We start from the raw sequence: 16,930 nt of genomic DNA, 5'->3' as shown, positions 1-16,930 counted from the left end.
ATGTAAATTTTTCTACTATGCATCTACTCCTGTGGTCACCAGACTGTGTCTTATGTTTATACAGTCCCAAAGCAGCTAGCCTACAACACTTCACTTATAGAAGTCAACAAGTACTCAGTACGTCATTGATAAAGAATTAATGAAAACAGACTCAAGAGCCCAAAAATCATTTCTTAGCTATGTAACTTGCTTGATTTTGGCTTGCCATATGGTTAGGCAGGACAGAGGGTATTTCTTGACTTGCCTAAAGTGGTAGTTGTTATATATCTGATGTCATTAAACCCATAGCCCCAACTGCCACAGATCCTTTCCATTTCTGAGCATGTCTGTTGGGCAGAAAGTAAAAGTTTTTATAATTGGACTAGACATTTTAATAGCCCCTGGAGAAATAAAAGCACTTTTTGAAGGTTATTTTTGTTTTCTGAACAAAAGCAGTCTATGCATAGAACAGCCAGGAAATGTGTAGTAATTAGAAAAAAATTAGGCTATTTTCCTAAAATCATAATACTGATAAATGACATTTATTGAATTTTTATCATATGCCACAGTATTGGATGCATTATTTCATCTAAGCTTCTCAATACACATCATTATCTCAGTTTTCCAGACAAGGAAACTGTAATAGAAAGTTGTCAAGTCCATGGCTCAGGGCAGCAACACAGATCCCAAGTGACAGAATAGATATCTTGGCTATGACTAGAACGCCCTATCTGGACATAAGCATTTTTGGAATTTCAAAATAAGACTGTTTCTCTATTCCAGGACTCAAACTTTGGTCTCTAAGATATCTGAATATGAAAATGAATAGGACTAATCATGATCACTATATAACCTCTGTTAAGTTAGCCTTGAACCTTAGTTATCTTCTCTCTCTCTCTCTCATTTTCTTTGGAGAAAGAAAAAAAAAAAAAAGAAAACAAACTTGGTTTCCAGAGTTTTCAACCATAGTCACTAGAGGAGTTTCACCAATGCTATGGATAAACAGGGCCCTATGACTTTTTGCCCTGGATTTTCTGTGCATGACTGAGGCATCAACAGCCAGCAGAAGCCACACAACAAAGATACCTATTGTCAGGTGCCTCTGCCCCACAGAGAAGCAGGGACTCCCGGCTTGCTGGTACCGCTCTGACAAATGCCAGAGGTACAAGGTCCTTCGTGCCACTTTCTTCCACCAGGAAAGGCACCAAACAGCCCATTGGTAAACCCTTTCACCCAACAGAGGAGGCTGAAAGGCAGCAGCTATTCAAGCCAGGTGCTGGAGAGCAGAGGAAGAGAGGGTCATATGGGATTTAGTACAATAGGGAGCAAGCTGATTCTTCCTACACATGGTGCAGTTTTTACTAAAAGGAAATACAGACTGGGAATTCTGATCATTGAAGAAGCCACACACATGGCACAGAGAACATGAATAGATGTTGCATCTTCCACAGAAGGACCTCTGTATGGCTGAGTGATCTATAAATCATCAGACTTGAAAAACTGCTCCCATTTGTTCTATCACCTAACCCAACACTAAGGAGCTAAAAGTTGAAAGCACCATGTCTTGCTTCTTCAAACAGCTCTGGAGGACCATTTATATTACTTTTTTAAAATTTATTTTATTTTATTTTTTTAACCATTGCCTGACAGCTCCATCTGTTACTGATCCATAAAAGATGCAGGTGCATTTCATGCATTTTATAGACACTGGCAACACATTGGACGGTTTCCTGTTTATACCACTCTCCAGCCTTTTTTTTTTCTCTAGTTTCCAGGCAGATATCTTTTCTAAGGACACGGGCAAGGCACACAATCCTTCTGTGATTGCAGCGTAGAAGCCTCCCGTAATACTGAGAACCAATGACCTTATACTGCTCCGTACAATAAAATACAGGGTGGCCTTAGCAAGAGGAGTCCTCTGAGTGTTTTACAAGAGAAGAAACATAAAAAAAACTGTTTTGTTTTGTTTTTTGTTTTTCCAGATTTTTCTCTTGCTATAATCTGCTCAGGCCATATTTTATTGGTGCTCATTACCAAGGTAGAGAGTGATAAATGTGGAAACCATAGAAACATATTATGGCCAAATTGATGTTGCTTCGAAACCCTAGTGACTCACGCTGTGAAACACTACACATTATCCATCAAGGTGTCTCCTGGACTTTCGTCAAGAGGGCTTTCCTTTCACGTGCTCATTCTGGGCTCAAGTTCAGCCACAAACTCACTGAGAGCGTGGATGGGCCTGTGAAGTAAAAAGACATCGCAAGTCATTAGAAGTTCCCAGAACTGATGAAAAGAGGCTACAAATTGCACATCATCTTTGACCAATTTTATCCAACCTAATATCTTAAGTTATAAGGCATATTTATTTATTTATTTAAAGATTTTATTTATTTATTTGTCAGAGAGAGAGGAGCTAGAGCGAGCACAAGCAGACAGAGTGGCAGGCAAAGGCAAGAGGGAGAAGCAAGCTCCCTGCCAAGCAAGGAGCCTGATGTGGGACTCGATCCCAGGACCCTGGGATCATGACCTGAGCGGAAGGCAGCCACTTAACCACCTGAGCCACTTAGGTGTCCCAGTTATAAGACATATTTAAATATAACTAAATATTTAAGACATTTACAGTGCTTGCCCCACCCTCTCTTTTTATTTATATTTATTTATTTGTATTTAAATTTTGCAAGTTAACATACAGTGCAGTGTGGGTTTGCAGAGTAGAATGCAGGGACTGATCACTGACAGACAACACCCAGTCCTCATCACGGACGCTCTCCTTAATGCCCATCTTCCAGCTTGCCCATCCCCCACCTCCCTTCCTTCATCAACCATCAGTTTATTCTCTATCATTAAGAGTCACTATGGCTTCTTTTCCTCTCCTTTTTTTTTTTTTTTTCATTTTCCCCCTTCCCATATGTTCATCTGTTTTCTTTCTTAAATTCCACATATGAGGCCCCCAACTTCTCTTGATCCAAATTATTTCCCTCTGCTTTTAAAAACTTGATATAACTACACACATTGTCAATGTAGTATATCCACATAAACGTTAAGTTTCAATGTTCTATAGCTGATAAAAATAAACACATCACAGTAGGTTATTAAATTTGTGAGTTTCCCAAACTTATGAACACATAAAGCCAACACCACACCTCGAAGAGTGTCATTAAAACAGGTTACAGAGTCCTTTTGTATACATAACCTTGAGCTTTATTTATTTTTTTTTAAAGATTTTATTATTTATTTGACAGAGAGAGATCACAAGTAGGCAGAGAGGCAGGCAGAGAGAGAGAGAGAGAGGAGGAAGCAGGCTCCCTGCTGAGCAGAGAGCCCGATGCGGGGCTTGATCCCAGGACCCAGAGATCATGACTCGCCGAAGGCAGCGGCTTAACCCACTGAGCCACCCAGGCACCCCAACCTTGAGCTTTATACAGTCTTAAAAGTCAAATCTATTTCTTAACTAGTATATGAGCTCAGACTATAACATTATATAAACACAAAGTTTTGGGTAGTTTAAATGATAATCTTAAATTTTTGATTACTATTTTTGTCAGAATCAATGATGCAAAGTTTCTGCAATGTAAGTGAGTAAGAGTAGGAATTTTCAAAATAAACATCAAATATTTATTGACTGTGTACAAGGTACTTATGTAGGTGATGCCATCTCTGTGGGATGGATAGCAAAGCTAGGAGAGTCTTGGCCAGTGCTCCAGCCCCACTACATATTTCCATCTGATCTCATCACCTCATCTTTTAAGATGGGCCAATTTCCTATGAAGATGACAAGTCAAACATCAGAAGACTGATTCTTCTGATGATGGTAGCTCTGATATGTGGTGAAGTTTGAATCATCATTTAAAGCATGCTGACATAAACATAGCTAAAATGAAATAAACTTTTAATTTTTTTTTTGTTTTTTAATAATATCTACCTTTCAAAAATAGTTACAAAAGGAACAAATGTTCTGTGCAGGTAACTTAAGAAGCTGAAAAATCACAGAGAAGCACTCATTGTCTGTAATCCAGCACTGATATATAATCCTTCACTTTTTGCTATTTACTATTCTTTTTCATTTGTTTAAATATTATTTTACAAAAATAGTGTCACACTCTGACATCTTACATTTTATTTTTTGGCTCTATATTGTGAATATATTCTCTTACCAGTAAGCATTTTCTATTAACACTTTCAATGACTAAATATAAGTCTACAGTAAATATATAACATAATTTATATAATCCCCTGCTCAAAGAAACTTTAGACTTTTTTAAGTTGACCTTTTTATGAATTATGCTGATTGAACTCCATCTTTATTTACTTCTGATAGACCCCTAAAACTAGTAGGTCCAAGTGTATAGACATTTTAAAGGCTTAGGAAATCTATTTTCAAATTGCCCTTTAAAAGTTTATTTCAATTTACTTACTTCTCAGTATGAAAATGCTTGCTGTCCCACACCCTAATCAACCCTAGGAATTATATATCCTTCATGTCTACCCATTTGATACGTGAAAAGAGGTCCTGTTATTGTTTCAGTTTGCATTTCTATATTAATGATATTTAACATTTTTTTCATAAGGTTGATGTTTTTTAAAAAATAACCTGTGTGAATTGCCTGTTCATGCCTTTTTCTTTTTACGATATATAGATGACTATATTTTCCTTCTCAGTTGGTAGGAGTTTTCCACTTGTTCAACACAGGTTGAAACATTTCTCCCCTGTTGATCACTTGCCCTTAAATTCTGTTCATCTCATACTGTTCAAGTGCAGAAATTCTCATGATATCTCATCAAATCTCATTTATTTTCCCTTATAATTTCCCTTTTCTGTTTTATTCCTTTAAAGGTCTTTCTGAACCCAAGACATTTGTTCATATTTTGTAGTGGTGCTTTTACAGTTTTATCTGCATTTAGTTCTTAAATCCACTTTGAACATATTTTGGTATACAGTAAAACACAGTGCTTGCTCCCATATTCATATCACAGAAAGTACACATAGAAAATGATTATTTTATGATACTTTGGAGTAAACAAATGAGGCTGTTCACAGAATTTATTAGCCACTCCTGTCTCTACGAAGATAGCATCCCAGCTCATCTACAACCCACTACTGGCATACCACTGGCACTTCTGCTATAAGACATGACTTTATAAAAAAAATAATTAATCAATCATCCAAGTTATTGAGTAATTCATTCTTTCCTCACCTATTTGAAATGTCATTTTCATTGTATGCTAAAAACATGTATACATGGGTCTTTTTCTGGTGTTTCTACTGTTTTGTTCATTTGTGTACCTGTCCTGACACCAACACGACCCATTCCACATTCCATAGCTTTTTAATATGTTCAAATCTCTGGCAATGCAAGTTTCAACTTAAGATTTTCTTTCAAAAATGGTGAGTCTCAGCTCTTTATCCTTCCAAATGAACTTTAGAATGTTTCTCAAAAATTCACGTTTGAAAAGAATTGAATTAAATATAAACATCACTTTGGAAAGCATTGACATCACACAATATTTTGTTTTTTTTTTCCATTTGGAAGATATTTATTCACATCCATCTGTGTGACTCTCAATGAACTTTAGTAGTTTTTTCTATATGGATAGACCCTTCTTTTAAGGTATTTGCTATGGGTTTTTAATTTTTGTTGCTATTTTTAATAATATCTTTTTCCCATTATATTTTTTAGATTTGCATAAAGGAAAACCATAAATTCAGTTTGTACAGTCACCAGACTATTAAATATGGTCCATTTGTTTGTACACATATTCTGTATGTAAGGACACCAATATGGAGAAAAACACTGTCCTCTGATAACAGTCTTGGGACTGTACAGCATAAACTCAGAGCATAATTCTGCATTACTTGAGTGGTTTCTTATTTTTAAAAAATATATTTGTATAAATCCATGAAAAGACAGAATCACAGAATATTCTTTTCATCTTTTAATTTGATTTTAGCTTTTAAACCTAAAAATGTTGGAAGATATACTCTTAAAAAAACAAATGGTTTAAAGGCTAAAATATTCCATATAGTTACTTTAGAATTTATAGGCGTTTAGATTTTTTATAAACTTCTCTATTTTATTTCCCCAAATTATTTCCATGCTCAATAGCGATCTCACCAATGATACTTGTGATGGCAAGACACAGAGATAACAGAACCAAATTGGTGAATTTTATAAGCAAATCTCCTTTTCCTACAGTGGTATCATTAGTTAAAAAAAATCAAAGATTTCAATAAACGATTTCAAAGGTTCAAATCAAGTTCCCAAGTCAGGAAACAAACAGCTCTAAGTTATTTCTTCTTCCAAAATTGGGCTGAAAGAAAGTGGTTGAGCAGGTTGTGAAATGCTATCAGCATCTTGTAGAGGGATGACTGTCTTCCAGCCTTGCAGATGCTGTGTTTTAGAGAAAAGGAGAGAAATCAGCAGATCTTTGAGTTTTCCTGGGACTAGACTAAACAGATTTTTAAACCAGTTACTTTCAGCTACTTCAGGTGCATGAAAACGGCTCTCAGGCTTTATTGAATTGCAGGTTAATAGACAGGAACTAAATCAGGTTTATAATTTCAGATGTCCTTTTTTAATGACTCATTTTTCTGTCAATAAAATGACAACAGAGACCAGTACAGTTCCTTAGCCCACTTCTGACCAGTCTTCTTAAGTCATGTGACCCAGTCCAGGGTTGCCAGATATAGGCTGCTCTTCTCTACTGGCCTTTTCATGGAAATAAGATTAGAGAAATGTAGCCTGAGAAAACCCAGGGAGGTCTGCAGCAGACATGAGGGATGGCATCAATCATTCACCAGAAGGTCTCACATACGACATTTTCATTGATAGTGCAGACTTTATTTGTGTATTAAAAGATGAAGTACATTGCTTTTCTGGTAAAAGTCATCTCCTTTGGCATGGAGCTCCTTATCGACCTCAGAAGCTCCTAAAAGATTCAGATAGCTTATCTCTTTCAGAGACTGAGAATCTCTTAGATGAAATAGGGAAGTTAGGTTTAACCATGAACTGAAGTCACATAAAGAATTTGCAAAATGTGCTCATCACAAGGAAAAAACTCTAGTAATCCTTTTCAAAGGAGGAAAAGATGGATAATCCTCAGCTTTATTCTGACATTTACTCCCCTGATGCCAAAGTTGTCATTTATTGGATAATGTACTCAGATAGACTGTAGTAATTCAAGATTTAAAGACAGACAACAAAGGGACAGCTATATAAGCTTGCCAATGGAGTCACATTGTGATATGCTAAATAAAAGCTATCTTGATGATAATCCATTTTGCACACACACACACACCGCTCCACTTTTAGAAGAGAAAAATTAAGATGTCTAGAGAGAATTACGAGGTCAAGTACACAGTTTATATCACTAAGATATGAATACATGTTAAGCATCATTAATTTTTTTAATTTAATTAATTAAATGAAAAGATAAAAGAATATTTTTTCAAACTTATGCTAGCTGTTCAAGAAATAAAAATGACAAATTTATGATAAGATGCTCATTCTCAAAGTAAAAAAAAAAAAGAAAAAAGAAAACATTTTGCATAGATTAAATTGACAATGATATACATTTTTTTAACTTAAATAACATGCTCACTGACCAGGATATGGGAAACGCATTCTCATCTTTTGTTGTTGTGAATATAAGTTGGTAGAAGTTCTATAGAGAGCAATTTGGGCATATCCATCAAAATCACAGATGCAGCCTAATGTTTCAGTAAGTGCTAATTTGAGGAAATGATTCTACTGATATACTCCCACTCATGCAAAATGTTTTTGATAAAGATATTAATTGAAGAATTGCTGGCACTACCAAAACCAAAAAACTTGAAAACAAGTGTGCATCAGTAGAGAGCTATTAAATATATAGCCTTGGCTTTTAGATGTGAATAATGATGTATGACCTCTTAGAAGAAGGATAAGGCAGACAACCAGGTAAAAACTCGTGGGATTCAGGTTTAATGACAAAACCAAAATGCAGAATAATGTGCAAAATACAGTTCTATTTCCACGTATAAGACAATTCTATTTCCACGTATAGTCTTACCAGTGCATAGATTAGCTCCAGAGAGATGCATTAAAAAAACAACAAAAGTGGTTACATATGGGGATAAAAATGAGAAAACATTTAAATTTATATCATACACAGATGTTACCCAGAGCAAAAAAAAAAATAATAATAATAATGAAATTAAATGGAGAAAGAAAGAGAAAAAGAAAACATAAAAATTTTGTGTGCAATCAACATAATAAGTAAAACACTTACTGTATGATAGGCAATATGACTTTATTGGTAATTATTCTATCTGTTTTTATAGGATTTTATATTTTTAAAAACATTTTCCTAAAGTTGGTGCAGGAGATCTATGTTTGAAAACTTGGACCCATGCTGACTCATTGCCTAATTGTGAAGAAGTCGTTTTATCTTTTTATACTTTTATGTCTTACTCTTTGTACAATGACTATAAAACTTCTATCTTTCTATTTTTTCAAAACCAAATGTAATGTTGAAAAATAAACCACAGAATGGAATGATTTCTCTTTTTTAGCAAGCATGCTCCCATAGTTCTAAAAATGCTTTCCTTGGAATTCTTAGAGAAGGAGTAGATTATTTTAATGTTATTCTTTTTAATTCAAAGAATTATTTCCCTAAACCTTTCCTTTTTCTTGTGTTTTCTCTGGTTTGAGTTAACATATTTTAGCAGCTTCTGTTCTCATTTGGGTTTTTGATGTCAGGCTTTATTTAGCTGCTGCCGCCAATGCAATGGGTTACCTATACTTTTAACATTGCCAGTCTCATCCTTGCAACTACCATGTGCCTGCCCAGCCTCCCTGAAGTACCTCAGGTACTCTGTTTTCATACAGTTCCAATAATTTTGTTTCATATTTCCACCAAGCCAGGTTCTTGCGCATACTGTTGTTAGTTTTGCTGAGGCTAGGAGCTGCTGTCAGCTCTGATTAGATTCTACTTCTCAGCTACAAGTATATTGTGGAATGTGCTTCCATAATAAAATTTAGTCTGAAATAGACTGTGTGCTAAAGGTCAAACTAAATTAGCCCTTGGCTTCCCCCTAGATTCTAAATTGATGTGCTAGTTCACAAATCTCCTCTATTTGTTTGCAGAATGGCATAACCTTAGCGGAAAAGAGTTCTGATAATCCACCCAGCTGGCCCCATTGTCTTCTGGTGGCTTTACTCGGAATGGTTGGATTCCAGGAGTCTGAAATCCTTGCTGCTCTAAAATTTGATAATCTGGATCAATCCAAGTTCTCTCCTTTCTGGAACCCCCACTGATATATCTTCTTTTAATTGTATATGCTGTCTTCCTTTCCATTGGTTTCTGTATTGGTTCTACTCTTAGGCTAGTCCTTGATAGACTTATATAATGCTAGTACCACAAGGGAATGGGGAAGCTCTTTAAGTATTAATTTATAGGAGATAACCAAGACCCCAGTGAGATCTCAGACACTAGAGTAAAAGTGAATCTCAACTATGAGGCCTTTATTAAGTACCTATTATTTAGCCTCAAATAGCATTTAATATAGTTGGGGAGATGAGACATGGACACGTGAATAGGCTGTAGAAAATGGTAAATGATGAGTACTGAATAAATGGTACATAAATTCAAACATTTTGGAATTGAATAATCAAAACCCAATCACCTCCAGCTTGGATAAGCATGGAAGACTTCTTGGGCAATTTCAATTGAGTTTTTAAGGATGTACTTAGGCCACTGAAGTGGGGGGAATACTACTCATGGAAGAGAAGGCATAAACCAAAGATTAAAAAGGAGCAACAAGCAATGAAATAGTTTCAGGGTACAGTAAGAAGACACAATAACTAGAATGGAGGTTTTTTGAAATGTAGTTCATAGGCCTTGCCATACCCAGAGACCCCTTCTTTCAGAAACTCTCCAGCCATAGCCTCCTGCTTAGGCAAGAAGACCTAGCCTCCCTCCCTTTTTCATAACTCAGGCAAAAGACTCCAAAGTGAGTGAATTACTGCTAGGATAGTGTTCCGGTGTGACAGCCTCTGCCCAGAAGAGGAGAGAGTGCTTTGTTGTTAACTTATGTATACCAGCCACCTTTGGAGTTTGAAGATTGGTCATGTGTTAGCAAAAGGAAGCAAAGACAGCGTGACAGAGTGGCCAAATGGGACATGATCCCTCATTCACTCCCTTAGATCTTGAGTCTCTTCTCGGCATCTGCAAGAAGGCAGCGGTCCCGGTGGTTCCTATAAGAGACGAGCAGGTTGAAGCTCATGGGGCAGGGCTCTTAACGTCAGGCTCTTAACCTGGGAATTTATGGAAATATCCATAATGCCTCAGCTCCCCCACCCCAGTGGCCAGAGAAACTGGGCTACCATGGGGTGAAGATGAGGAGAGCACAGGGGCCATGCTGCCTTTCAACTTACGAGGCTTCTTTCCCAGTTTACAAATTGTGGGACTTAATCCATTTACAAATAGCATTACCTGGAGGAGAGACACGTATCTTTGTCTTTATTTGGAGAGGCAGTATAGCCTAGGGGTTAGAAGTCCAAAAATCAGTCATCTAAGTATTTAGAATTAAATCCCATTATTAGCTGTTTAACCCAGGCAGGTTACCATGTCTCTGAGCCTCCCATTCCACCTCTGAAAACAACCAGGAAGATGGCACTATTTACATCTACCTCACAGGGCTGTCCCACGAATTCTATAAAGTACTTAGCACAGAGCACAAAGTAAGAACTACATGAGCATTGTTAAATAAACACAGCCTCTTTTTATATCCATAGATTCCATATAAGTACAGTGGGCACCTCACAGATTTCTGTCCCATCTCAGGCCCCTATGGACTTAGGTAACAGTCATTTTCATAATGAATATATGATACGATGGCATAAGGAGTCTTGTTTGGGGACCCTGCTAGCAGCATAAATAAAAAAGGTACATTTTTAAAAAGGACTCCAGAATTTCTTTCTTTCCACAATATGAAACAGCAGGGAGAGAAAACTATAGGCCCTCCTGCTGGGACTACAGAACCTATGGCAGGACAGCAGGATGCATTCTCTCCGTGTGCAAGAACACGGCCCATCAGAGTGGCAAGATGGCCAGAGCAGTAACACAGTGGTCAGGTCAACAAAGCCGTTTTAAAACCGCTTATTATTTGAGGGGCACCTCTGTGGCTAAGTGGAAAAGCCTCTGCCTTCAGCTCAAGTCATGATCCCAGGGTCCTGGGATCGAGCCCCGCATCAGGCTTTCTCTCTGCTCAGGATGGAGCCTGCTTCCCTTCCTCTCTCTCTGCCTGCCTCTCTGCCTACTTGTGATCTCTGCCTGTCAAATACATAAATAAAGTCTTTTTTAAAAAATCACTTATTATTTGAAATTCTCTAAAGCTGAACAAGGACAGGAGTATCTCAAACCCATGCAAGCTGACAGTCACTGCCACAGCATGGCTTGGCTCTGTCCCCACCCCGTAATGGCAGACCATAAGCAGAACAGTGGAACCCTCAGTGACAGAAAGAGGGAAGGACTTGAGAGCCCAAGCCAGTGACCAGCAGTTTCCGATGACAACGGGGCTGACAAAATCTTAGAAGTGCCAGGTTTTCAGACCCATCTGCTTTCCAGTCTCATCGAAACACCCTTGAAACTTGGGGTGAGGTAGGGTGGTTTGTCTTTCTCTCCAAGCCCCCAGCAAGAAGAGTCTTTGCTGACTTTAGGCCCACATGAGGCTTTCCTTGGGTTCTCACACACCTAACTTCTAGCAGAGCCTCACTTTTTGAGCATACCTTACCCCATCTGTGCTCTCTAGACACGCTTTGTCTCGGTCTTCACCTTGCTGATCAAAGCAAGATCTTCCTCTCCCTGAAACTGCTCCATCTTAAAACCTCCTTCCTCTTCTGGTTTCAATTGTCCTCCATCTATTCAAAATATTTGAAAGGACTTCTTCTTCCCAAGCGTCACTTCATCGCAATGTTTCCTTTCTCAGAATTCTGCAGTTGCTCTTCATTGCTTCCTGAATCCCATTAAAATCTGACCATGGGCTTCACTGTCTTCCAGCCATTGGACCCCACATCCTCCCCTATTTTATTCTGACCCGGACTGCCTATCTGCCATCAGGGCACCTTCTGCTGCCATCAGAGAGTGTTACGCATTGTCCTCCCACCCCCACCCCTCATCCCTCATGCTGCCTCTTCCCTCTGAATACACCTGCCCCACTCTTGCCCCAACCATGGCTTTAAAAACCCTCAGGATGACGGCTTTCACTCAAAAATTGCTTAAAATTAGCTTTCCCACACAGGAAATCATTTTTCTTCTTCGTCCTCAATTCCTGAGAACCCTGCCATGATACACACAGAGGATGATGAAGAAGATAATGGTGAGAGTTTGGATAAATAACAGCAACAGCTCACATCTGGGTGGAAGGCTGCCATCTGCCTACCAGCTCCTCTCACACACACACTCCTAGTGCTCTTGTGATAATCACTCTTGTTTCATTAGCAGACACCGGGTCCTAAACATCTTTCTTCTTCGTGCCCTCCTACATTTTACATCGTGCTTCACATACATAGAGTGAAAGAAAGCTAGATAGGAAAACTTGAGTTTTTACTGTATGGTTTTAGAAAGTAATTTCTCCTCGAGTCTTTCAGTTTTCTCACTTCAGAGGTTGGGATGTTAAGTAATTGGCTCCCCCTTCCCTCTACCAGGAGAGCTTTGAAGATGAATGATAGAATTAGGAAAAAGATTCATGTTTACAAAATCACCAAGAGAAGAAGTGGAATTTAAGAGAATTGGAGCCCAAAGGGGCACCCAGACTGATCATGTTCTCCTGTTTCCTTCCTATATGCATTCCAGCATAAAAGATATGATGTAGGCCCAGCTAAAGAAAGAATATGCCAGAACCCTAAAGACTTTATCCTAAAAATCAAGACGCACACTGGCCACTAGTTCTGTTGACCAGGAGGTTTGACAGAAATATCTTTCAATGGTACACAATTAACTGTGCACATAATTCAGGCCCCTGAGGCAACTTCCAACTAAATGTTCATCATTTCTACAGGCATTAAAACCTATTACCTTGAGGAAGAATGTTCTCAGGAAAGATAGTCTTGGATTTGCGTTACTAAATCTCCTCTCTGAAATAGTGTTTGCTGTATTTTCATTTTGTTGAGAAATGTTAGTATTCTGGGTACTGTTTTTTATCCCCTTAACTACTGAATTTCTTCCTCCCTTAATCCTGGCAAATATTTAATATGCAATCCCATGAGATGTCCCTTTTGGAGAACAAAACAATCTTTCAGAGCTGTCAATTATTGCCACTTGGCATTTTGTGCTTTATGTTTTTTTAGAAACTACTTTTTTTTTTTTTTTAGGGCAATGTAACTGGACCCAAGGTATATTTAACCGTAATGAGAGCTTCTCATGAATGGAGGAAAGTGAACACATGTAGTAGAGGAAAAAGGAGGAAAGAGGAAAAGGTGATCAACACAAAATGAGCATAGACGTGGTGCCTGATGGAATGCTAGGTATTCTGCTCTAACTACATGGTAAATATTTTATTTTGAAAAATTTGAAAAAAATCCTACAATAAATACATATACACTTCACTTATATTTACTGATTGTTAACATTTTGCCCCATTTGAACACTTTTCTGTGTCTCTACGCTTATCTGTATCATATGTAGATAAGATGAAATGTATATCTGTATTATATTGGATATAGATGGAGAGAAAGGAATTTACACATAGACATATATTTATGTGTGTATATGTAAAAAGACACATTTATTATGTATGTACGGATGTATATGTGGCGTGTAATATATGTTTATATTTATTATATGAGTATATATACATAATGATATATTTTAAAGGAAGTTAGAGACATCATAACACCTCACCTCTAAATACTTCAGCATGAATCTCCCCAGACCATAAAATCTGTACCATTATCACTCTCTTTATTAGTATTATTATTTTTGATGTCTTGGAAATGTCTCAATTATAAGATCACTTATAATTTCTTAATTGTAAAAACACATTTTCTTATAATTTGAAGGGAATACGGGTTGGAGAATAGGAAGTCTGAGAATATCCCTTTCTTCAACAATGTTTCACCTATCTTAATATCCATTGGTGACCCTGGATTGTTTATTACAAAAATAATATTCCCATTTTCCTGATGAGGAAACCAAGCTGCACTTTCTTTATATTAACCAACTCGTGTATGACTAAGCCAGGTTTTGAAACAAGTCTCCAGACTCATAATCCGCTGCTACCTGGTGTCATGCCACCCCATTAAGTTCATGATGAGATTGATTCCAATTCCCATGCCACAACCCAGAAAATAGCCATTGCCCTTCTCAAGACCCCTGTAAATCCCTCTGGGACTTATACTTTCATGGATACTCTGGGGTCTAGCTTCCTGGCCCAGATGGACTGATGTCTGTTAGTCCACACTAACCCTAATGTTAAGCCCAGTTTCTTCCTTTGATTTCTATACATAAAGGAGCTTCTATGTGGGTAGAAGACTTTATTGAAGGTTTATAGAGATAGTAAAGAGAAGGAAAAAGTTAACTCTGCCTCTCCACTAGGAATCTGGAGTTGGACATTAGACATTTCTGTTCTTAAAAGTTATTTGTCTTGCCTCCATCCCCCTGCCTCACCTACAAAACTTCTCTGTATTTCTCCTGTTATGAACACAGAGATGAACTTCCTTGAATATTTTGATGAAAAATAATTCAGCCATAATTCTGTAATCCCTATAGTTAATTCCACTGTGCCTGCCTTCCAATGTGTATCCAGACTCAGCCAAAGCTTTAAATCACAACCTGGTCAAGATTTGATAAAGCGTTTGGCTTCCACTTCTTTCTCAGACTTTCTGAGGAAAACAGAAGAAGGTAGAAGTGGACTTCTTATTATACAATATCTTGGGAAAATCAATTTATTAATCTAAGGCCCTAAAATAAGGGCAGATCTTAGCTTATATATTTTTAAATTTCCTTGGAGGTAAAACACTGACTATGGGTTACTGGAAGGAGTGGTAAGAGGTTGGTGGTTTTAGTTGAAACAATGTTGAGGATTGAGTTTCAGATTTACTGTAGCTGGTTTGGGACTATACATGGTGTTAAGTTTTTCCATAGAAGAAAGTGACATTTACGTGTCTAAAAAGAATAAGGGGAAGGGAAACTTTTTATAGTGATATTATGGAGTAAATATAGCTATTTGGGAAGTGATGTCAACCTCAATGAATTATTTTCTGCCTCTGAAAGAATCAAGACAGAATCTTGAAAGGAGAGAGAGATACCAAATATTCCCATGTCAGACCAAAATCTTAACCATGGCCTGATTTACCATAAGAAAGAAAAAAGCCAGTCACGATCATAAGAGTGTTTGCAAAAGTTGGCTTAATTTTGTAAATATTTTTGGAATGTTTTATGAGGTTAGTCATTTTTCAAGCACTGTCTTTTTCTATCACAAAGGCTGATACAGGGAAAAATGTCAGAACTTTAGGCAACTTCCATGCACGCTTTCAAATTTGTACACACATCTAAGGAAATTTTTATGGGTATTAAACATTAATGTACTTTATTCAAAGGATATTGCCAAAACGTTCCCCCAAACAAAATCCATTCCCAAAACAACCAGTTTTCCCCAAACAGCCACTTATTCCAGGCTTTTCTTTTATATGTACAACTTTGGGGTAACAGACTGTGAGGCATCCAGTTTATCTAATGCACAGCCTTTCATTGCTTTGAAATCTAGAAAACGATGTTGATTTCTAGATGCTGTTTTGGGATGAGAGGAAATACTAAAGATTTTCTAATATGTTTCTCCATCAGCTTGTCCCAGCAAAGCAAACAAAATTTGTAAATGGGACAAGGCCCCTGGTTCTGTTGGGATAAAACTGAACGACATCCCTCCTGAGATGACAGTACTTTGCTTCCCTGCAAAGATTTGATACCATCTGCCCACCTGTTCTCCCCTTCTGGGTCTCCCAGCTCCACATTTCCAACCATCGATTGCTTCTGAGATTTGAAAGAGTTTTCTCCCCTGTGGACAGGCCTGTGCCAGAGTTAATAAAAGTTTCACCATGCTGTGCCTCTCTCTCTCACCATCTCAAGAGTAATAATCAGACAAGAGCTATTTCTAAAAGGAGAAAAGAAAAGCCAAGGAGCATTAAGATAAATTTAAGACACTCATCTTTTGAAGATCTCTCTGCTGAAAGGATTGAGATGAACTGCTCCCCACCTTGGTGTCTTGTTACAATCTCCTGTGGACAGACCTGCTCCATATTTATTTACATCTGGCTTCTAGAAATTATGTAGACAATACAGAAATGGTGGAAAGAGCATGGTGACAAGTCCAAGGTAGCTAGAAGGATCACTTTGAAAGCCTGGAGGTAATGATGTAAGGAAGTGTCCGTTTATTGGAAGGGGAATTTCAGAAAAGGAAGTAAGAATAGGCAGGATGGAAAAAGCTGGAGGGTTGCTGGTTTGCCCTTGGTAACAAAACCCAGATAGCTCTAGGGAACCATAGGCCAGCCATTTATGTTCTAAGAGAAAGTATATTTTCTTTCCAGGAGTAGAAAATAGAACAAATTATGCACATTTCCCACAAATTTAAAAGGAATCCATTAGCTTTGTAAAAAGGTTCAGTTTTTTTTAATCATATAATTATCAAATTATAGTGCTGTGATATAACAAATAATATATTGTTCACAATTTTTCTTAAGCTTGGTATGAGTTAGGCATTATAAAGGCACTGCTTGGATTACTCCCAGTTTCTAGATGAGGAAATGAAAGTTAAAAGAAACAAAACAGGGGTGCCTGGGTGGCTCAGTCGGTTAAGTGTCTGACTTCAGCTCAGGTCATGATCCCAGGACCGAGCCTGGCATCACACTACATTGGGCTCCCTGCTCAGCAGAGACTCTGCTTCTCACTCTCCTCTGCTCATGCTCTCTCTCTCTCT

At 37.7% G+C, this 16,930-nt stretch overlaps 1 long non-coding RNA gene across 1 annotated transcript in view; it reads right to left on the bottom strand.

Moving 5' to 3' along the window:
* Positions 1–5,926: 5,926 nt before the first annotated feature.
* LOC309864654 overlaps positions 5,927–16,930 on the bottom strand; it is a 251,154-nt gene continuing 240,150 nt past the window's right edge. The window contains exon 4 of the long non-coding RNA XR_014311666.1: positions 5,927–6,368. This is a non-coding gene — a long non-coding RNA (uncharacterized lncRNA). The remainder of the gene's footprint in view (positions 6,369–16,930) is intronic.

The sequence above is a fragment of the Mustela nivalis genome (assembly GCF_964662115.1).
Source record: "Mustela nivalis genome assembly, chromosome: 5".
In the NCBI taxonomy this organism is placed as follows: domain Eukaryota; kingdom Metazoa; phylum Chordata; class Mammalia; order Carnivora; family Mustelidae; genus Mustela; species Mustela nivalis.
Note: the sequence above shows the minus strand (reverse complement) of the source record. Positions and strands in the feature narration are given on the sequence as shown.